Here is a 24,784-nt window from a genome sequence, read left to right as displayed (position 1 = left end):
ACAGAAAATACTGACTATGCAATAATTTTGAAAATTTAAAAAGCTAATATAAAATTACCTCATGGCTCTATCCTTGATAAATCTCACTTCTTGCTGTCTCTTTCCACGGGGAACTCACTTATACTATTGGCTTAGTAATATCACTGGCATGCTAGTGAGTTACTCTCAAATCTACATTTATAGCAATGAATTAGTGCTATAGATCCATTTCAGAATCTCAATGTGGATGTCCTTCCAGCAAAATAAAAGTTATAAAAGAAATTATTGAGAATATTGGGGGAAATGTATAGATTATATATTAGTATAATAATTAGTATATAATTAGTGTATTAGTATTATGGTATTAAGAATACCATAATATTATTTGATAGTGACAATTGTGTTTTGAATGTGTAAGAAAATGAACTGGTTAGTACGAGATATACACCAAAATATTGAGGGGTGAAGCTTCTGTCTGTGTGTGAGAAAGAGAGAGAGTGATATCACATAGACAAAACATTGACAATAAGTGAACCAAGTAATTGGTAATTTATCGTTATTTTTTGTACTACTATTGTAATTCTTCTACCATTTGAAATGTTCAAAAATAAAAGGAAAATAATAATGCTGTATCTTTCCTTTCTCCTCTAAACATATGGCTCAAAAATGGATTCTTTAATTTTTATAGGTTTGGTCAGTAAAACCATCATCTCTCACTCCTCATAGTTAACTAGTCATCAGACTATGATGACTGTTTAATTCCCATTTTCGTTGCCCTAACAAAATCTCAATGGTAACTCACTTGGATTATTGATGCTAACCCATTTTAAATCATTTTCCCATTCTTCTTTTTCATCCTAGATTGCTTTAGTAAAATGGAAATCTAATCATGACCCTCTCTTGCAGAAAACACACATACGCACACACACACTGTCCCACATATGCTTAAAAAAACAAAGTCTATACTCACATGTCTCCTTCTACATCCCTCCTTCTTAGTGTATGAACTATCCAATCAATCAATATCCATAAATATAGATAGATAGATAGATAGATTTCCAAGTGCCTTTGGCTTGTTTCTGTGATAAATTCATGTAGTGCTGTTACAATGAATCAAGAACCAGTGTGTTTATAAGTTTTTTTTTTTTAATCCATTAATAAACACTTAAGAAAAATTAAAATTCAAACCAAGAAAATCCATTTATGTGCCCAGTGGGTTGCTTAGGAAATCAAAGTAGTACAAACAGTTTGTAATCTGAATGAAGGAAGGTACAGATTTCTGATATGCTACATGGGATTAGGAAATATGGCCTGGTAGCATAAATCAAAGCTAATCAAACCTAAAAAAATTACCTAACAAGACCCAGAAGTCCCAAACGTCAACCACCTATTTCTTTACTATTGTTGTTTAGTTGCTAAACTGTGTCCGACTCTTGTGACCCCATGGATTATAGTGTGTTATGCTGCTTTCTTGTAAAAACATGCCACTGTGAATCTGATTAATAAATTCCTCTAATCTCTCTGTTCAATTCTACCACCTGTTTTATAAATTATTATTATTAGCAATCAGAGATTAGGATTGGTTTTTCTGTTCCAGGTAAATAGATGCATGGGGAAGGGTTTTCTGGCCTACTAACATGTTTTTCAAACAAGTGCACCCACACAACCGTATGGACTTCATTTCATTTCAGTTGCTCAGTCGTGTCCGACTCTTTGCGACCACGTGAACCTCAGCATGCCAGGCCTCCCTGTCCATCACCAACTCCCAGAGTCCACCCAAACTCATGTCCATTGAGTCCGTAATGCCATCCAACCATCTCATCCTCTGTCATCCCCTTCTCTTCCTGCCCTCAATCTTTCCCATCATCACGGGCTTTTCAAATGAGTCAACTGTTCGCATTAGGTGGCCAAAGCATTGGAATTTCAACATCAGTCCTTCCAATGAACACTCAGGACTGATCTCCTTTAGGATAGACTGGTTGGATCTCCTTGCAGTCCAAGGGACTCTCAAGAGTCTTCTCCAACACCACAGTTCAAAAGCATCAATTCTTCGGTGCTCAGCTTTCTTTATAGTCCAACTCTCACATCCATATACGACCACTGAAAAAGCCATAGCTTTAACTATATGGACCTTTGTTGCCAAAGTTATGTCTCTGATTTTTAATATGCTGTCTAGGTTGGTCATAACTTTCCTTCCAAGGAGTAAGCGTCATTTAATTTCGTGGCTGCATTCATCATCTGCAGTGATTTGGGACCCCAGAAAAATAAAGTCAGCCACTGTTTCCACTGTTCCCTCATCTATTTGTCATGACGTGATGGGACCAGATCCCATGATCTTGGTTTTCTGAATGTTGAGCTTTAAGCCAACTTTTTCTCTCCTCTTTCATTTTCATCAAAAGGCTCTTTAGTTCTTCTTCACTTTCTGTCATGAGGGTGGTGTCATCTGCATATCTGAGGTTATTGATATTTCTCCGGCAATCTTGATTCCAGCTTGTGCTTCTTCCAGCCCAGCGTTTCTCATGATGTACTCTGCATATAAGTTAAATAAGCAGGGTGACAATATACAGCCTTGCCGTACTCCTTTTCCTATTTGGAACCAGTCTGTTGTTCCATGTCCAGTTCTAACTGTTGCTTCCTGACGTGCATACAGATTTCTCAGGAGGCAGATCAGTTGGTCTGGTATTCCCATCTCTTTCAGAATTTTCCACAGTTTATTGTGATCCACACAGTTAAAGGCTTTGGCATAGTCAATAAAGCAGAAATAGATGTTTTTCTGGAACTCTCTTGCTTTTTTGACGGACTTAGCAAGCTTTTTCGCCTGTAAGTTGTGATGTTCTGATATGCAGTGAAAGCATTTCACTCTGAAGTAACTGTAGCTTGAGCCATTTATCTCTGAACGTCAAGTGCTACCTTAAAAGTCAGAATGAATCGTGGCTCAATTGTGTAACTAATTTCCTAAAAACGGAAAGCCCTTGTCAGTCAGGATTACTCATACACACACCCAGTCCCCCTCAACTAGACTCTAAGCCTCTGAGGTGAGGATTACTACCACATTCGACACACACACACACACACACACACACAGCTCCTAGCCTAGTGCCATGGACATAGAAAATGCTCAATATATATTTAATAAATAAATAAATTTCTCCACCTTGTCTTTTTCTTTAGTATGTGCTGGATATTTTCCCCTGAATTATCATATCAAGTTCAATTTTCCAGTAAACTTTACCTGTCAGGTCATAGCACGTTGGAATTATGGAATTACAGAGCTCACAGGCAGCTTTGGGGCTTGTAGCATGCAGCTCTTTATTTTCCAGTTAACAACACTGAAGTTATAAGAGGCTAAGACTGTTGTCTAAGGTCATGCACCTGCAGAGTGCCAGCTCTGGACCTGCCTAAGTCCTGAGCCCCAGTGCTCTCTGCTGCACCACACTGAACCATCTCCCATCAAAGCAGTCTAATTAATTATACAGATAAAATGCAACCACACAAACCTCAGAATGTGTGCTGATTATTGTTCAGAAAATGTCTCTTTCACCTTCATAGAGGAAAAAATATGAATATTTGTCTAAGACAGACATTGAATAATCTGTATATACAAAGAAAATCATTGACTTAAAGACACCAACAACCTTTGATATTATCACCATAAATAACAGAGAGAGAAACTCTTGGAGATTTTCCTGACTTTGATCAGTGTGAAGGCTTATTAGGCAAACTTATTATCTTGCATAGAATTTTAATTGAGTGCAAAAACAGGATGGTAAAGAAAAAATGTGTACATTGACTTCATTTAGTTGTTCAGATACCTTAATTGAGAACCACCATTGCTAGGCTATCCAGAACATAGGTAAAGAAATAGGTAGGCATCTTCAGAGGTTTAACAACCTGGCAAGATGAAATCTAGGAGCATTTCTTCCCTGTGAAGTACATAATGACTTTCATCACAGTCCACAAAGGAGAAGAGCGACATTTGGATAGCCACACCTTAAATGCATAATAGCAGCTGAGCATAACACATAAATAGCAGCTGAGCATGCACATAAAATTGTTTATGTGTAAATAACTAATAAGCTCCTCCATATCCCTCAAAAAGTGTTTAACAAAGAAGAGAGGAAAAGAGCAATTTCGACTATAGTTACAACAATTAAAAAAAAAAATCAAAGAGCAATCTTCGGAGTCCCTTGGGCTGGAAATCATAGACAAAACAGTCTTCTGATGATCAGTGGTATGACCTTTGTCTGGATAAGCAAGTGTCCTTCAGACAGGCTTTGGGACACTGGGTTGACAACCTAGGGCAATTTATGGTGAAATCTCTGAATTTAGGAAGAGAGGAAAGGTGATGGTGAAAAAAAGTTCTCTAGGGGAAATCAATGAAATTAGCTTTGTTACTGACCCTTTTGAGTCTGTCCCCAACAAGTGCCAGTGTACTTCCAACTAATTGTAGGAGACCTCGTTTGGAAGCAGTTTTATGCTTCAATCAAACGATGGAGAGGTGCCAACCAAGCTCTTAGAGTAAACACTCCCTGACAGGCCTTAGGTTGGGCTGCTTCATAAGGTCTCCTCAGTAGGGACCAGAGAGGGTGGAGTTTCACGGATCTGGTGCAGATCAGCTCACGCTCCTGCCTGAAGTGCCAGGTGCAACATCTCTGCACATGGCCCAATGCATCTCCCGCAGCCATCTAGAATTGCAGTATCGTGCTCAGCGTTTGTGTGCTCCGCCACCCTGCTGAAGTGTTGGGAGCAACTGTTTCACTCTAGGCGGTCTGGTCTGAAGCGCTGACTACAAAGCCTCAGCACGCTGCACCCTAAGTGAGTGAAAGTTGCTCAGTCATGTCCAACTCGCTGCGACCTCATGGACTATACAGTCCATGGAATTCCACAGGCCAGAATACTGGAGTGGGTAGCCTTTCCCATCTCCAGGGGATCTTTCCAACCCCTGGGATCTATCCCAGGTCTCTGACATTGCGGGTGTATTCTTTACCAGCTGAGCCACACGGGAAGCCCAAGAATACTGGAGTGGGTAGCCTTTCCCTTCTTCAGAGGATCTTCCAAACTCAGGAGTTGAACCAGGGTCTCCTGCATTTCAGGCAGATTCTTTACCAGCTGAGCTATGAGGGAAGCCCTATGTGCTAGTGAAACTCCATGATGCACATAGGGGAAAAAAAAAAGATTAGACATCAATCCCCAGCCCAGGAGTTGTTAATGGGGTTTGCTGGTGTCAAATCCCTTCAATGTCTTTTGTCATGTCCCGCAGTCTTGAGGGGCACAGTTCTGCCTCCTGAAACTGCTTTGTGCTAAGTCTATGCATCGTCAAAACCCCGGGTTGAGGAGCAGATCTCCCCAGCCACTTTTAGATGTGTTTGCTTGTCCCCAGGGCTCAGTCCTGACTGCTCATATCCCTGAGAAGCCACCATCTGTCTTACATTTTGGAGACAAAGGACAGCAGATAATTTAAGATACTGAGTTGTTGTTCAGTCATTAAGTCATGTCCAACTCTTTGTGACTTGAACTTCAGCACACCAGGCTCCTTTGGTCTCTGCTGTCTCCCAGAGTTTGCTCAAACTCATGTCCTTTGAGTCGGTGATGCCATCCCACCATCTCATCCTCTGCTGCCCCCTTCCGCTTTTATTTTCAATCTTTCCCAGCATCAGGGTCTTTTCCAATGAGTCAACTCTTAAAGATAATGAATATGCTGCCCAAATATTAGCAAGAGAATAACAGCCACACGTGGGATGGCATACGACTACTGGGAATCTGTGTAAACACTTAAGATCTTTCCTGTCCCACACTTTAGGCTCAGGTGAGAGCTATTAGCTAGGATTTTGGGCAGACGTCTCTGGGGTTATGCTTCCTGCCTCTATGACTTGAGTCTGAGAAGTCACTGCATATCCCTCTGGTCTTTTTCTCCCCCTCATAAAATCACTGAAGTCTGTGAACCATTCCTTTTCAGTGTTTAGAAGAGGCTCACTTTCTAATTTCCTAGGTCAGGTCAACTGGAATAGATCGTATCTGTAATATCTATCCAGTCATACTATCCAGTCATACCCCATTTCTTTGGGTAGGAGGGTGGTAGAATTTAGCTTGTGACAGGTTTCTATGGTAGCCACTGGGTTGTCTAACATCATAGTCTGACTTAAATCGACCTTCCAAGGATACTGCTCGATTCCCTTAGAACTTACTAAAGTCTGAACCTGGCATGGGGCCCATGTAGTGATTGGCTGGCCAAGCATTATCTTTTCATCCTTTTTTCTGGGCTGTAGTAGCTGCTACTGCCTTTGGGCAAGGAGGCTACTCTCAGCAGTTTGAACTAATGGTTTAGAGTAATAAGCAGTCACCTAAGCAAGGGCTCCCAGTTTTTGAGCTGATGCCCAATGGGGGATTCCCCTTCTTTCATGAATGTGAAGGTCAAAGGGTTTAGTTAAATATGGGAAGGGAAGGGCAGAGGCCTGAAGTAATTGCATTTTCAATTTTTGAAAGGCCCCTTTGCATTCTAAATTACATTCAAAAAGATCATCATCATCTTGATTTTTCATTTAGAGGCATAGCTATTAGACCATAGTTAAGGATCCAGATGTGGCAACAATTGACCATCCCCAAGAAACCCCAAATGGTCTTCTAGATTTGGATCAGGTAAAACTGCAAATAACCTCTTTTTGTTACTGGGGTAGGCTTCTCTGACCTTCTGTGAGAATGAATCCTATGTAGATCACCTGAGTTTGTGACATTAGAACCTTTCTCTTGACACCTTATGTCTGTCAACTGAAAAATACATGCAACCTAAAAGTTGAGAGTTACGTTTTATTTGATGGGAATTTTTAGGACTTAAGACTAGGAGGCAGGATCTCAAGTAACCCCAAGAGAGCTGCTGTGAGGAGGTGGGCGGGCAGGAATCAGGTTGTATAGAAGTTTGCAACAAAGGACAGGTTATGTGAACACTAGCAGTATTTATGTGGACTAAAGAAAACCAGATATCCCAAGTTAAGCAATTCAGCACTTTTCTGTGTATGGGAAGATGTATGAGTCTGGACTCACTGGAATCATTCCTTTCATATTCATCTCAGCTGGTTGGGGCCAGTATCCTGCGTTTGTCACATCCTGGGTTTTGCAGAGCTCATTGTAAGGAGTCACTGCAGCCTGATGGCTGGCAGGTATTCACAGGTATTCTTCTCCTTCCTAAGTAACCTTAGGGCTCAGGAATTCACATTTGGAAGGTCGGACTCACCCATGACCGTGACATGCTTGTTTGCTGATATGACAGGAAATATTCCATGTCTCATGTCTTAGATGGTTCAAAGTGGTTACAGTACTTTTGTCAGAGACCTCCTTAGTAGGACTATCAATCAGAATGTCATTTTCATACTGGAGGATGGCTAATATTTATTGGAACTTGTTATGTCCCAGTTGCTCTTTGTGGATTATTTCATTTAAGCTCGACAATAACTCCTCTAAGATATACATTATTATTGTCTATTTAAATCCATGCTGTTACTTTTTTCTGTTTAAATAAGCATTTCTACAGTACTTTGTGAAAAGGTGGCATAAATCTTCACAATGCAGATAACCACAATGGTGTGATCGCTCACCTAGAGCCAGATATCCTGCAGTGTGAAGTCGAGCGGGCCTTAGGAAGCACCGCTATGAACAAAGCTAGTGGAGGTGATGGAATTTCAGTTGAGCTGTTTAAAATCCTAAAAGATGATGCAGTGAAAGTGCTGCACTCAATATGCCAGCAAATTTCGAAAACTCAGCAGTGGCCACAGGAGTGGAGAAGGTCACTTTTCATTCCAACCCCAAAGAAAGGCAATGCCAAAGAATGCTCAAACTACCACACAATTGCACTCATCTCACACGCTAGTAAAGTAATGCTCAAAATTCTCCAAGCCAGGCTTCAGCAATACGTGAACTGTGAACTTCCAGATCTTCATGCTGGATTTAGAAAAGACAGAGGAACCAGAGATCAAATTGCCAACATCTGCTGGATCATTGAAAAAGCAAGAGAGTTCCAGAAAAACATCTACTTCTGCTTTATTGACTATGCAAAGCTTTTGACTGTGTAGACTACAACAAACTCTGAAAAATTCTTAAAGAGATGGGAATACCAGACCACCTGACCTGCCTCCTGAGAACTCTGTGTGCATATCAGGAAGCAACAGTTAGAACTGGACATGGAACAACAGACTGGTTCCAAATAGGGAAAGGAGCACGTCAAGGCTGCGTATTGTCACCCTGCTCATTTAACTTATATGCAGAGTACATCATGAGAAACGCTGGGCTGGAAGAAGCACAAGCTGGAATCAAGATTGCCAAGAGAAATATCAATAATCTCAGATGTGCAGATGGCACTGTTCTTATGGCAGAAAGTAAAGAAGAACTAAAGAGGCTCTTGATGAAAGTGAAAGAGGAGAGTGAAAAAAGTGGCTTAAAACTCAACATTCAGAAAATGAAGATCATGGGATCTGGTCCCATCACTTAATGGCAAATAGATGGGAAAACAGTGGAAACAGTGAGAGACTTATTTTGGATGGCTCGGAAATCACTGCAGATGGTGACTGCAGCCATGAAATTAAAAGACACTTGCATCTTGGAAGAAAAGTTATGACCAACCTAGACAGCATATTAAAAAGCAGAGGCATTACTTTGCTGACAAAGGTCCATCTAGTCAAGGCTATGGTTTTTCCAGTAGTCATGTATGGTTGTGAGAGTTGGACTGTAAAGAAAGCTGAGCCCCAAAGAAATGATGCTTTTGAACTGTGGTGTTGGAGAAGACTCTTGAGAGTCCCTTGGACTGCAAGGAGATCCAACCAGTCCATCCTAAAGGAAATTAGTCCAAATATTCATTGGAGGGACTGATGCTGAAGCTGAAACTTCAATACCTTGGCCACCTGATGCAAAGAATTGACTCATTTGAAAAGCCCCTAATGCTGGAAAAGATTGAAGGCAGGAGGAGAAGGGGATGACAGAGGATAAGATGGTTGGATGTCATCACTGGCTCAATAGACAAGAGTTTGAGTGAACTCCAGGAGTTGGTGATGTACGGGGAAGCCTGGTGTGCTGTAATCCATGGGGTCACAAAGTCAGACACGACTGAGTGACTGAACTGAACTGAACTGGTAGTACTTTGCTGATAATCTCTTCTAAATCTCTTGGTATAATCCACCTTGATTTCCAAATTGTGTGGTTGTTTATCTCTTTGTCCAGATTATAAACACCTTGAAAACAGAAATCAAAAAACAAAGCAGCTATACTTACCACTTAAATGAGAAATGATAAATATCTGCTGGATTGGATTGAATTAATTTGAATTAATTGTAAGTTGTAAATGTGTAAGAAAAACCTGAGTTACCAAGGAGTTAATTAGCAAGTCACTTCAAACTCTGGGCATTTTTCATAGTCACCATGGCATCCCATATGGTTCTAAATTCAAGCCAATTTGCTCTTACTAAATTTCTTTTCTACCAAAACTTTAAAGTTTGACAATATTATCACCCATTTCTATCCTGTCTAAGGATTCAATTCAGTTCAGTCACTCAAGTCGTGTCCGACTCTTTGCGACCCCATGAATCGCAGCACGCCAAGTCTCCCTGTCCATCGCCAACTCCCAGAGCTTACTCAAACTCATGTCTAGGGGTTGCTGACTAGGAATCTGAAGCTTTCAGGGTATGAAATGGAGGGCAGATACCAAACCATATTATTTCTACATAGCCAAATATGGATATACAAAGCTATAGATGCAGTAGTTAATGTAAATATAACAAGTCATGAGGGAAATTTATATACCAAATTCATAAAAAATATTACTGTAAGAAGCATTTTTTATCCTTTCTCCCTCATGATTGCTTTCATTTCATAGTTATTGTCCTTAATTATAACTTTTACTGGCTTCATGTCAAATAAAATATAGTGTGCTTTGGACTGAATTATAGAGCTGGATAATTTCCTGGTAGAGATACAGACCTAAAGAATGAAGGTAACTTTCTCAGGAACTTGATTGAAATTGGCTACTTCAATGCTAAATATATTATAGCCAGAAAATGTTTTAGTCATTTTGTGTCCCATCATGTAACAGTCTTTGGAAAAGATAAAAATTAATGCTATTTTTTAATACTGTTTTTTAGATGAAGAGACCTGTATTGACAGATTTGTATAGCTAGCCCCAGGTTAGTAATTTGATCATCTTTGGAGCTAACCCTGGAATTATAAACTTTTATTTTGTATATAACTACAGGTCTTTGGACAACTTTTACCAGTATGAAATAATCTCTTGTATATACTTATATTAACTCTATTTTCCACTACATACTATTTCTAATTTAGAAGAAAGACAAATTACTGAGCAAAATATTTTTATGTTTGGAAACCTTCTTAAATGTTGAAATTTGTATGACCAAATATCAGTAGCTTTCAAAAATGTTAACTATGATCCAAGAGAAAAGGTAATTGTGCATTGTGACTTGTGTACACAAAAATGTATACAAAAGTAGAACAAAAGTTTTGAAAAATAGTACTTACCCTTATGATGTAAAATGTTTTGGAGTTATTTTCTATTAAATCTCTCTTTTTTTTAAAAAATCCTTGTCATACACTGAATTGATTTCACAACTATAAATGAGTAACAAGTATCAGGTAATTTTTTTTAATGCCATAAACATTAGAATAAAGACAGCCTTAATTAGACCTGAGTGGTCCTTAAAGGGGGCTTCCCAGGTGGTGCAAGTGGTAAAGAACCAGTCTGCCAATGCAGGAGACATAAGAGACGTAGGTTCAATTCCTGGGCCGGGAAAATCCCCTGGAGGAGTGCACAGCAACCCACTGTAGTATTCTCTCCTGGAGAATCCCATGGACAGAGGAGCCTGGTGGGCTGCAGTCCATATGTTGCACAAAGTCAGACACAACTGAAGCTACTTAGCACACACACGGTCCTTAAATATATCCCTTCCTTCAGAAATTTCTTACATTTCCCCAAATCAGTACTTCATACTTCAGTGAAACTATAAGGTTTACGGTTATAGAGATCAATGTTTTGCATGTAAAAAAAATTCAGTACAGATATTTTACTTTTTGGGCATGTGGTACATTGACTTTGAGTCAGAACTGTACAATCAGACAACTGTTATTTACAGAAAACATTACCTGAAATTTCTTCCCCCCAAAAGATGAGAGTTCTTGAGATATGTTTATTTCAAGATAGATAGGAGGTAGAGATAATGGGGTGGGGGGGCCACTATTAGATGCAACTGAACAAAGATAATAGTAGTATAGCTAATCTCTCCTTGCCCAGTCCTAGCAAACAGGATCATCTGGCCAAGCCTTTAATTTAATTCAGTACCTATTCTTATTTTTTTTTAATTTTCTCTATTTTTTTTTAGTTTTACTTTATATTTTATTTTACTCTTAATTGAACTATAATTGACTTATTATACTGTATTTGTGTACAACATAATGATTTGGTATTTTTACAGATTATACACCACCCAAAATTCTTATATTGACGGTAATTCCTGTGCTACACAGTACATCCCTGTGACTTGTTTCTTTCAGAATTGGTAGTTTGTACCTCTTAATCCCCTTCACTTATTTCACCCCTCACCCAAGCCCTCTCCCTCTGGCAACCACTAGTTTTTTGTCTGTATCTGTGAGTCTCTCTCTTTTTTTTAAATTAACTTTTATTGGAGTATAGTTGATTTATAATGTTGTGTTAGTTTCTGTCCTACAGCAAAGTAAATGTTAGTCAATCAGTCATGTCCCACTCTTTGTGACCCCATGGACTGGAGCCCACCACACTTCTCTGTCCATGGAATTCTCCAGGCAAGAACATTGGAGTGAGTTGCCCTTTCCTTCTCTAGGGGATCTTCCCAACCCAGGGATGGAACCTGGGTCGCCTGCATTGCAGGCAGATTCTTTACCGTCTGAGCCACCAGAGAATCAGCTATACAAACACATATATCCACTCTTTTAGATTCTTTTCTCATATAACTAATTATGGAATATTGAGTCGAGTTCCCTGTGCTTTATAGCAGGTTCTTATAAGCTACTTATTTTATTTACAGGAATGTGCATATATCAATCCCAATCTCTCATTCCTCCCTGCCTTGGTAAGTTTGTTTTCTTCATCTATAACTCTATTTTTGTTCTGTAAATAAGTTCATTTGTACCATTTTTTTAGATTCCACGTATAAGTGGTATCATATGATATTTGTCTCTGACTTACTTGACTCAATATGACAATATCTATGTCCATTCATGTTGCTGCAAGTGACATTATTTCATTCTTTTTTATGGCTGAATAATCTTCCATTGTATGTATGTGCGACATCTTCCGTTTATCTATTCTTCTTTCAATGGACATTTAAGTTGTTTCCACATCCTGGCTATTGTAAATAGTGCTGCAGTAAGCATTGGAATTCATGTGTATTTTTGAAATAATGTTAGAAGAAGCAAGGAAAGACACTACATAATGACCAAGGGAGGCCACCTGTGTGCTGAATGTGTTCAAGGTGGCAACCATGCCATGCTATATGTTGTCTGTATGGGCAGGGAAGAATCCAGAGTGTGTACACACTCTGTTAAGTGGGTAACAAACTCCCTGTGAGTTCAGACTCTGATGAAGGAGCTTTTTCAAATCTTACCTGGTTCCTCCTAGCACTCAACCTGAGTGTTTTGGGGCTCAAGGACAAGCTGAGTGACAGGCACCATTCCATATGAATAAAGACTCTTGTTCTCCAATACTGATGATATTGTTGTGTACAAATTATATGCCAGATTCCCTTTTCCCTTGTAATAGTTATTTCCCTGGAGGCTTGCCTTCTCATAAAAATCTGCCTTGGTAGACCTCTATAACAGGAGTCCTAAAGTGCATTCAATTTAGGACTGGGACTCCTGCTACATTCTTCGAGTAATATCTTTAAAAGGCCTCTATCCCCGGGGATGGACAGTCTTTTTTTCAGAAAAAGCTGAGCCTTTTCCTAGGCTTGATTCTGAGAGATGCTGAGCCCCACATAGTAAATGGCTAAGAGCCACCTGTGTAAAAACTTTCCAGAAGTTCTGTTGACAGAAGCAGTGTAATCAATCTTGATTCAGTCTGTTGCTGTCAGCCTGACCTGTGAAAAGTTATTTCCTTTTAGAACCTTCTTCACTCCCTCACAGTGGTACCACTTAGGGAGGCAGAAAAACTGATGATGTAGCCCACAAAATTTGAAGTCAGACAGAGATTAAAAGGGTAATTAGTTCACATAGTAGTTAAGTAAACTTGGTCAAGTTACTTAATCTAATTCTCCTCATCTGATAGCATGTGTTTATTATAAGAATTACATAGGATTGTTTGGGTCTGTGCTTAAAAAATAAGTGCTTAAGAACATTAGCCATTATCATTTTCATCATGATCATTATTCATGCTGGCCTTTAACAAAGCTCCTTGGCATTCTGGAAAACTCCTCTTCAGGGCTTGGGACTCAGAGTGAACCAAAGTCTATCCCTGAGCTGATTTTCCAGGCCATATCATCAGCTATATCTGTTTAGTCTACAGAGTCAAATAATTAGAAGAGTATATTCCAGCTTATCCCCCGTCCTTATTGTGGGTTGTGGAACATTAACAGCAGATTTCTGTCTATATATCAATTTCAAAGACAGATTACTTCCTGGTGACGTTTACAGCTCTGTACTTTCCTTTTCAGATGTTTATCTTTATCTCACTACCTTTCCTCAGAATTCATCAGTCAAAACGATCCTAAACTGCATTTCTCAAAGCACAGTCCCAACATCAATTTGAGAAGGGAAATATATCTGTTAAAATTTAGATTCCTGGACTCTACCCTGAACTTGTGAATCAGAATACTAAGAGGTAGTCCTCCAGAATAAACATATTTTTGAGCATTCTCCTATCATGATTGAGATGCCAGGATCTTGTGTCTAACTTTGAGCAGCACCATCCTACTGCACGAAAAGGTTGAGAACCAAGAAATCAAACCATCACTAACTCAGCCTTATTTTAAAAGGGCCAGAAAAGCTAAAGCTAAGCTTGACATAGCTAACTAGGTACAACTGGCCTTCTAAGATCTGGCTTTTCCTATTGTCACATGTTATGAGGAAAAAGGGTATGAATGAAGCAGCTACAAAGTGGTTGATATTTCCACTCACAGTCCCATATATTTATTACACATAACGCTGGGAAGGGCTTAAAGACCAACTGCCAGTTTGAACGGCCCTCAAATTTACTTCTAGGATCCTGTGTAGAAATGCTGGCTGATTTGGTAGCTGTTCTAATGATTTCTGCTCCCCACAGCCTGCACCCACCAGGATTTTGTCCATCTTAATGCTAAAACTGGCCTCCTCTTCTATTAGTGTGTCTTAATTATGGGAATCTCGGTTGCCATATCTTTCTTTCCCTTGCAATCTAAGCCACCATAAAACATTTCACTATGGCAACCATTTGTTTGCAGTGAGCCCTGATCTCACGCCCTGTGTCTATTACTGTCTGTGAAAGCTTTCATCCTTACAACACACAAGCAGAACTTTTCTACACTCTGATATATCTTAAGAAATTTCATTCTTATTGTCATATAACTCTCCCTGGATTTAAGCACCTGTTTATACATCACCAAGCATCCCCCATTCCCAGTTGTAAACATTCTCTGCCCTGAGAGGCTAGATGTTGTTTTCTACGGTACGTGCAGGCTTCAAACAACACCCTTGTCCCTCTTCTTCCCATTCCTACCCCCTTTACAATACCTGAGTGGGACATTCCAACCAGTGACAAAAGGCATTTCCCCTAGGCTAATAGAGACCTCTCTGATCTCTCAGAGAAGACCATCACTTTTCTCCTAGAGCCAGACAGCTTTTCCGACTACCTGCAACAATGTCTTGAACCCAGTTTTCTAGTGCCATGCCCAGGTTTGTGAAGTGAAGTTGCTCAATCGTGTCCGACTCTTTGTGACCCCACAGACTGTAACCTACCAGGCTCCTCTGTCCATGGGCTTTTCCAGGCAAGAATACACGAGTGGGTTGCCATTTCCTTCACCAGGGGATCTTCCCAACCCAGGGATCAAACCCAGGTCTCCCACATTGCAGGCAGACGCTTTACCATCTCAGCCTCCAGGGAAGCTACCATGCCCAGGCTTGGAGCTTTATAAATAAACTCTGACAGCGTGCAATATTTTCTTCATGGCCCTGCCACTAACCATATGGAAATTAGTTTCTAATCTGGGTAGGAATTAATCCATGCTGCAAACAGATGTGTGCTAGTAATCCTGTGCTAGGATTACTAATTATCCAAAGCAGCCTGAAGAATAAAATTCCTGTCTCATAGGCCACACCAGCCTGTAGACTAACAAAGCGTCATAATGGCAGTATATTATTTCTCCACTTTGGCTTCCTCTCCTGACTGTGGAATTTCCACACTTCCTTCTAGGTGCTCATAAACAGACATCTCAGTCCTCAAGCTCCCATGTTGCTTCTGCCGGTTCCTCTTTTCTTGCTCTGGTCCCGACATCTGGTCCCAGATGGCTTAGGAGCACCCCTCCCCACCAGCAGGGAAGGCAGGGCTATTTCACACCAATGCCTCCTGGAATCTGAGGTACTTTAGGTGTTCCAGTTGGCCAGAGAGGCCCTTCTCCCCTATGGCAGAGTCACAGCCTGGGAGCAGGAGGCTGCTGCCTAATGGTTAATATATCATCCCCCAGAAATTTTGGCAAAACTTTTCTAGAAGCACTTTGCTTTTGTTTTGCTCAAGGCGTTCTACTCCACAGTTCTATTTTTTTTTTCTGGCCAAGCAGTCCATCTAAGGGATGCACCAAGCTGTGTTCCCTCCTTTTCTGACAGTAAGGCTTGGCTGATGGAGCAAGGAGGCTGTTAAAGTTTCTGTGCAAATATATTCTCAACACATCTACCCCCTCAATGTCATAGACATATTCAGTCTTTTTAAGCTTTGAGAATAAGCAGAGTTTTGTTCATGCTTAACTCTCTCTTTCCCTCAACTCAGCTTTTGCTGACTTCCATAAAGGACAGTCAACCCTCTGTGTCTGTGGGTTCTGCACCCTCAGAACTCCATCCAAGTTTGGTTGAATTTGCTGACTCAGCACCCCGATATGGAGGGCCAACTGAACTACCCCACCTTATCATATGTAAGGAACTTGAACTTCACACATTTTGATATCTGTAGGGGTCCTTGAAGCAATTTCCCAAGGACACTGAGGCAAGACTGTACACCAAATCCAATACTTAGTTGAAAGTACAGTTGACCCTTGAACAACACAGGTATGAACTGCATAGGTCTATTTATACATTGATTTTTTTCAGTAGTAAATACTATAGTACTGCATGATCTGTGTTTGGTTGAATCTGCTGGTGTGCAATCATGGCTATGATGGAGGGCTGACTATAAGTTTGATGAGAGAAATATTCACATGCTGAAGTACGGAGAAGTCATTCTGACTTACATACAATTTAACTTAAAATGTTTGCTGCCTAGAACAGCCTGTTATGTGGACTGTCAAACATGCATTGAAGAAGAGGCTGTATTTAAAAAGTCAAAATGGAGTACCCATGATTCAGACATCCAAAATGGAGACAGGTGACCATTGTAAATGTGATTTCAGACACACTCCTCTATCACTTAGATAAAAATTTTCTGAACTCTATCAGACTCAGACACTACCCACTGTTCTCAAAACATTATGGTCCCAAGGTCTCCCCTATAATAATGCTGTTATTTGCCCTCAGTTTGGGAGAAAATAGTAGCAAATGAAGCAACAGACAAAGGATTAATCTCAAAAATATACAAGCAACTCCTGCAGCTCAATTCCAGAAAAATAAATGACCCCAATCAAAAAATGGGCCAAAGAACTAAACAGATGTTTCTCCAAAGAAGACATACAGATGGCTAACAAACACATGAAAAGATGCTCAACATCACTCATTATCAGAGAAATGCAAATCAAAACCACAACGAGGTACCATTAACGCCAGTCAGGATGGCTGCTATCCAAAAGTCTACAAGCAATAAATGCTGGAGAGGGTGTGGAGAAAAGGGAACCCTCTTACACTGTTGGTGGGAATGCAAACTAGTACAGCCACTATGGAAAACAGTGTGGAGATTCCTTAAAAAACTGGAAATAGAACTGCCATATGACCCAGCAATCCCACTTCTGGGCATACACACTGAGGAAACCAGATCTGAAAGAGACACGTGCACCCCAGTGTTCATCGCAGCACTGTTTATAATAGCCAGGTCATGGAAGCAACCTACATGCCCATCAGCAGACCAATGGATAAGGAAGCTGTGGTACATATACACCATGGAATATTACTCAGCCATTAAAAAGAATTCATTTGAATCAGTTCTAATGAGATGGATGAAACTGGAGCCCATTATACAGAGTGAAGTAAGCCAGAAAGATAAAGACCATTACAGTATACTAACACATATATATGGAATTTAGAAAGATGGTAATGATAACCCTATATGCAAAACAGAAAAAGAGACACAGAAGTACAGAACAGACTTTTGGACTCTGTGGGAGAAGGCGAGGGTGGGATGTTTCAAGAGAACAGCATGTATACTATCTATGGTGAAACAGATCACCAGCCCAGGTGGGATGCATGAGACAAGTGCTCGGGCCTGGTGCACTGGGAAGACCCAGAGGAATCGGGTGGAGAGGGAGGTGGGAGGGGGGATCGGGATGGGGAATACATGTAACTCCATGGCTGATTCATGTTAATGTATGACAAAACCCACTGCAATGTTGTGAAGTAATTAGCCTCCAACTAATAAAAATAAATGAAAAAAAAAATAATGCTGTCATTTCAAATGGCAGCAGTACTTACTTAATAAGCATACTTACTTCCTGCCAGCTCCAATCCTAATACTTGACAAATACCATACATAATTTTATGAGTTTTGTCTTTATAAACCAAAGCTCCCCCCAGTCTTATAGTTCAGCAGAACACCATTCAATTGCCTCTTGTATTTGTGCTTCCTGGGCATAGTCCTCAGTTTGGCTCAAATAAAATTCTTTTCTATTCCTATTGTAGATTGCTTATTGATTATTTTCATCAAAAAGTTATATGTAGATTTTAGATTTTGTGGAGGGTTGGCACTCCGAACACCTGCATTGTTCAAAGATCAACTGTACAGTCTTGAGTAATTTTCTTTATTTTTTAGAGTATAAAATGCTCAAAGCTGGTACATTAGTTGATCTATTAGTACATGCGTGCTCAGTCATATCCGACTCTTTGTGACCCCATGAACTGTAGTCTGCCAAGTCGTCTGACCATGGAATTTTCCAGGCAAGAATACTGGAGAGGTTGCCATTTTCTCCTCCAGGGGATCTTCCTGACCCAGAGATTGAACTTGTATCTCTCGTGTTTCCTGCATTCCTTATTTATCACTGTGCCACCTGGAAGCCCTAGTTACCTATTGGTGTGTAGCAAATTACCGCCCTCCCCCCCACTAGTGATTGAAAACAACAAACATTTGTTATCTCAGTTTCTGGGGGTTGGGAATCTGGGGGCAGTTTAGCTGTGTGGGTCTATATTATAGCCTCTCCTGAGGATACAATCAAGGTGTTTCCAGGTCCACAGTTATCTAACAGGTCAGCTGGGGAGGATCTGCTTCCAATTTACTCACATAGCCATTGGCAGATTTCAGATCTTTGCTGACTCTTGGGTGAAGATGTCAGTTTCTCATCAAATATATCTCTACATGAGGTTTCTTCCAGGTCAGCTGGCCTCCAGTGAGGTCTCCAAGAAGCAGAGAGAGAAACAGAGAGACAGACTCAGACAGAGACAGAGGGAGAGACAAAGACAGAAAGAGAAATGAAGGGAGGTATTCGGAAATCCTATTCCTGCTTACAGGGGCTTTATGTATATATGAGTTAATTATAATTTGAAGATGTTTCAAGATAGAGTTATTTTGTATGTTTACTAGGAAATGCTAACGAGTCCTGAGCTAAAGTAAAACTCTTAAATGACACATGACAACTATGTGAATATTAATTTATTGCCATAACACTGAACAGCTAAATCCCAAATATATCCAAAGTAATTGGCTGTTTTAAACCACATGTTTGCAAAACAGTCTGTGGTTAAACTGTAAACTGTTTGTGGGCTTGGCATTGGAAAAATTGGATAATTTCATACTGAAATGTTTTTACAAAATATTTCTGCTAAAAATAAGGACTTTTCATCAAATATTTTGTAAAAGCTATGCCACAAAACAGACCCACCAACTTCATGCTTCAAAATTTCTGCTTTATTGTGGTAGGCTAAAATATGTCCCCCACCAGATTTGTCACCCTCTAATTCCTGGAATCTGGGAATGTTGCTTTACACTCAAAGTTCCTGCAAAAGGAACTTTGCAGATGTGATCAAATTAAAGATCTTGAGATGGGAAGATGATTCTGGATTATCTGAATTGGCCCAATGTAATCACAAGAAAAAGAAATGCAAAAAGGCAAAATGGTTGTCTGAGGAGGCCTTACAAATAGCTGAGAAAAGAAGAGAAGCTAAAGGGTAAGAAAAAAAGGAAAGATATACCCATTTGAATACAGACTTCCAAAGAATAGCAAGGAGAGATAATAAAGCCTTCCTCAGTGATCAATGCAAGGAACTAGAGGAAAACAATAGAATGGGAAAAACTAGAGATCTCTTCAAGAAAATTAAAGATACCAAGGGAATATTTCATGCAAAGATGGGCACAATAAAGGACAGAAATGGTATGGACCTAACAGAAGCAGACAATATTAAGAGGAGGTGGCAAGAATACACGGAAGAACTATACAAAAAAGATCATCATTATGCAGATAACCGTGATGATGTGATCAATGGACACAGGATCACATTCCAGGATGCAAAGTCAAATGGGTCTTAGGAAGCATCACTATGAACAAAGCTAGTGGAGGTGATGGAATTCCAGTTGAGCTATTTCAAATCATAAAAGATGATGCTGTGAAAGTGCTGCACTCAAAATACCAGCAAATTTGGAAAACTCAGCAGTGGCCACAGGACTGGAAAAGGTCAGTTTTCATTCCAATCCCTAAGAAAGGTAATGCCAAAGAATGCTCAAACTACTGCACAATTGCACTCATCTCACACACTAGCAAATTAATGCTCAAAATTCTCCAAGCCAGGCTTCAATAGTAAGTGAACCATGAACTTCCAGATCTTCAAGTTGGATTTAGAAAAGGCAGAGGAACCAGAGATCAAATTGCCAACATCTGTTGGATCATCAAAAAGCAAGATAATTACAGAAAAGCATCTACTTCTGCTTTATTGACTATGCCAGAGTCTTTGACTCTGTGGATCACAACAAACTGTGGGAAATTCTTAAAGAGATGAAAATACCAGGCCACCTCACTTGCCTCCTGAGAAATCTGTGTGCAGGTCAAGAAGCAACAGTTAGAACTGGACATGGAACAACAGACTGGTTCCAAATCGGGAAAGGAGTATGTCACGGCTGTATATTTTCACCCTGCTTATTTAACTTACATGCAGGGTGGTGGTGGTGGTTTAGCCACTCAGTTGTGTCCGCCTCTTGTGACCCCATGGACTGCAGCCCACCAGGCTCCTCTGTCCATGGGATTCTCCAAGCAAGACTACTGGAGTGGGTTGCCATTTCCATCTCCGGGGGAACTTTTCAACCCAGGAATCGAACCCAGGTCTCCTGCATTGCAGGCAGATTTTTTACCGACTGAGCTATGAGGGAAGCCCTCATGCAGAGTACATCATGTGAAATGTAAAGCTGGAGGAAGCACAAGCGGGAATCAAGATTGCCAGGAGAAATATCAATAACCTCAGATACACAGATGACACCACCCTTATGACAGAAAGTGAAGAAGAACTAAAAAGTCTCTTGATGAAAGTGAAAGAGGAGAAGTAAAAAGTTGGCTTAAAACTCAACATTCAGAAAACTAAGATCATGGCACCCAGTCCCATCACTTCATGGCAAATACATGGGGAAACAATGGAAAGAGTGAGAGACTTTATTTGGGGGGCTCCAAAATCACTGCAGATGGTGACTGCAGCCATGAAATTAAAAGACGCTTGCTCCTTGGAAGAAAAGCTATGACCAACCTAGACAGCATATTAAAAAGCAGAGACATTGCTGACAAAGGTCCATCTAGTCAAAGCTATGGTTTTTCCAGTAGTCATGTATGGATGTGAGAGTTGGGCTATAAAGAAAGCTGAGTGCATAAAAATTGATGCTTTTGAACTGTGGTGTTGGAGAAGACTCTTGAGAGTCCATTAACTGTAGGAGATGAAACCAGTCAGTCTAAAGAAAATCAGTCCTGAATATTCACTGGAAGGACTAATGCTGAAATTCTAGTACTTAGACCACCTAATGCAAAAAATTGACTCATTTAAAAAGACACTGATGTTGGGAAAGATTGAAGGCAGGAGGAGAAGGGGATGACAGAGGCTGATATGGTTGGATTGCATCACTGACTCGATGGACATGAGTTTGAGCAAGCTCCGGGAGTTGGTGGTGAACAGGGATGACCGTCTATGGGGTTTCAAGGAGTCAAACATGACTGAGGGACTGAACTGAATTTTCTGAATTACAAGGGTCCTTATAAAAGGGACACAGGAGTTTCTCAGTGTGAGAAGACAGTGATATGAGGACAGTAGCATGGATCAAAAAGAGATTGAAAAAGCTACATTGTTGGTTTCAGAATAGAAGAAAGTGGCCACAAATCAGGGAATACCAGCAGGCTCTAGAAGCTATAGAAGTCAGGTAAATGAATTCTCCCACAGAACCTCGAAAAGAAACCACTCCTGCTGATCCCTTGACTTTACCCAGTGAAATTGATTTTGAACTTTTGACCTAAATTGTAACAGAATAAATGTGTGTTTTTTAAGCCCCCAAATAATTTATAATCGATTACAGAAATGAAAGGCTATGAATACACTTCTAAAAGAAAGAAAGATCTTTCAGTATTTTTCTAAGTATTTCATTGTGGATGGCACATCTAGAAGTCTTTACAGCCCTGTTCTCCACACATAAAAAGGACAGCTCTTCTCCATGATTAAAGAACTGGACAAGCAGGCTGTTCCTCCTCAAGATGATCTGACCCCCCTACGGGTGGAAGGGCTTCCCTGCTAACTCAGATGGTAAAGCACCCACCTGCATTGCAGCAGACCTGAGTTCAATCCCTGGGTGGGAAAGATCCCCTGGAGGAGGAAATGGCAACCCACTTTAGTATTCCTGCCTGGAAAATCCCATGGACAGAGGCTACAGTCCATGGGTTTGCAAAAGTTGGACCTGACTTTGAGACTAAACCACCACTACCAGTTGAAGGCGGGCTGGGAAGAGAGCAGAGCCTCAGCTGTGGCTCAGATCCTCCGTCAAGGGACAAAAGTGGAAGAGACTCTTGCAGAAACTCGTCTTTGAACCTCCCAGTGGAACAGCCCAGGGAACACAAACCCCACTGTATCCATAACAGCCCATGGATTTTAGCAGATCATACAGTGGTTCTATCCCTGAAGAGAATTAGGAGAACAGAATGTATCCATGTCTCCCATGGCCCAAGTTATGCACTCCAATTCTTCCATGAATTATTCATTACATGCTGAATTGACCATGAAATGAAATTTCAAATGAGGTTTCTGAAACTAAAGTCAGAGAGAGAGACTTGGAATAGGAAAATACTTGGAAGATGAAAGTACTTGAAATATGAAAGTCCATACAAAATATATATACTTCCCCCAAAAGCCTTCTCTACAGTCTCAGAGAATCAGAACTAATTTATGAGTTACACTTAGCCTAGCCACTGTGGGCTTAATTATTTTATTTAGAAGTAAAGACATTTTAGTAGACCATTTAGAGATCCAGTTATTCATGGGAGACAAATGGTAGAGAGATCCGTTCTAACAAAAAAAGACCTGTCTTCAAGGGAACCTCATAAAATTTCCAGAACTGAAAGTGTGTGACAGCCTTGAAGGATGCAGCTAACCACCAGGGAGTGAGGTTGGTAGGCAGAGGGCATATTCAATGGCATGTCTCTAATAGGTCCAGCTTAGGGAAGGACTCAGGGCACACTGAGTGAAAGAATCTAAAGCTCAGCCTGGAGATACGTGCGCTGCCTCCAGCCATCTGCTCCTCCTTCTAGCTGACACTGCAGAGCTACTCAGAGATAGGACGGCTGTGTCCATTCTGTGGCAGGACACACACTTCAACTGTGGCTGCCCAGCGTGATCACCACCACTTCACCTGAAGAAAATTCTTGTTTTCTTCAGAATCTGGCAGGGCCTTCTCCTGAATCCCACAGCACAATGTCCCTTCGTCTTTAGGTGACTCCACTCACTCATGATAAACCATGATAAACTGAAACCTCTGCTGGAAGCACCTATCTTCAGAGAGACCTGTTCCCCCATACAACAGCCCTTATGAAGACAGGCTCAGGGACCATGATGCCTGTCCATCATGGTTTTCTAAATTTTCCCTGGTCCTCAGGGTGTCCTTCCTAGAAATCCATGACATCATCATCACCTGAGGGACCCATAAGCTACATTTCTTCTCTGAGAGTAGCCATCATCTGAACCGCTTAAAGCCCCTAAAGGATGCCATCTCAAGGCAAGAGACTAGTAGTTCTGAATTTAAAAGCCCAAACTCTCAAGGATGTCTAGTGGCTCCTGAGTTTTCCTTAAGGGAGCACCTTCAATGCTCAATTTCTCATGTCACTTACAAATTCTTTAGAAAAACATGTTATTAACTGGTATCCATATCTGCTTTACCCTGACTTTAGCCTACTCTGATCCAACCTAGGACATCAAAGTGAGTGAAATTCGCTCAGTCGTGTCTGACTCTTTGCTACCCCATGGACTACACAGACCAAGGAATTCTCCAGGCCAGAATACTGGAGTGGGTAGCCTTTCCCTTCTCCAGGAGATCTTCCCAACCCAGGGATCAAACCCAGGTCTCCCACATCATAGGCGGATTCTTTACCAGCTGAGCCACAAGGGAAGCCCATCAAAGGTGAACCTAATTGTTCCAATTTTGGAGTGGAAAGGATCCTACCTCCACACTGGGTCTGCATGGTCAAGACCTTGATTGCAGCCCTGGACACCACCCTCAAGAGGAAGCAGGAGTTTCTGGTCATTAGAGACATGACCCTCATTAGAGGGTCCTATCTTCTATTTATAATACCTGCCAAATACTGTGGTTGCCTGCCAACCTGGCCAAGGATGAATGTGAAGGCGAAAAGGCCAACAAAATGTCTTGCTGTGACTACTTGCTTGTCAGATATCACCATAGTCAACTCTGGCAGAGATCTACCTTTCCTCCATGATTTGCTATTATCTGGGTTGTGGTGCGCCTCTCACCAACATGCTGCCTTCATCCTGAACCTTATCTCCTATCTGTTCTCACTCCACTGTTCACCAAGGAAGTCTCCTTCTTCCATGTGCCATCCAGACATTCGAGCTATTATTATGGCTCCCAGTTTAAGATCTACTCTGACAGGCATTGTTCATATCCCTTGGCTTTCATATTCTTCTATCTACTAACCTTGAGATATTAATACAAACCTAAAACCAGATGGAATATATTAGCCCAGCCTTGTGGGGAGTGCTGAAGAACTGATGCTTTTGACCTGCAGTGTTGGACAAGACTCTTGAGACCCTTGGACTGCAAGAAGATCCAACCAGTACATTGTAAAGGAGATCAGTCCTGGGTGTTCATTGGAAGGACTGATGTTGAAGCTGAAACTCCAATACTTTGGCCACCTCACACAAAGAGTTGACTCATTGGAAAAGACCCTAATGCTGGGAAGGATTGGGGGCAGGAGGAGAAGGGGACGACAGAGGATGA

At 40.8% G+C, this 24,784-nt stretch overlaps 1 long non-coding RNA gene across 1 annotated transcript; it reads right to left on the bottom strand.

Annotated features, from left to right (window-relative positions):
- Nucleotides 1–4,868: 4,868 nt before the first annotated feature.
- LOC122441035 lies at nucleotides 4,869–23,943 on the bottom strand. The gene is made up of 3 exons (XR_006269180.1): nucleotides 23,875–23,943; nucleotides 15,062–15,070; nucleotides 4,869–4,910 (listed from the first exon to the last, which is right to left on the bottom strand). It is a non-coding gene; the product is annotated as an uncharacterized LOC122441035 (long non-coding RNA).
- Between the last annotated feature and the right edge of the window lie 841 nt (nucleotides 23,944–24,784).

The sequence above is a fragment of the Cervus canadensis genome, chromosome 4 (genome assembly GCF_019320065.1).
Source record: "Cervus canadensis isolate Bull #8, Minnesota chromosome 4, ASM1932006v1, whole genome shotgun sequence".
In the NCBI taxonomy this organism is placed as follows: Eukaryota; Metazoa; Chordata; class Mammalia; order Artiodactyla; family Cervidae; genus Cervus; species Cervus canadensis.
Note: the sequence above shows the minus strand (reverse complement) of the source record. Positions and strands in the feature narration are given on the sequence as shown.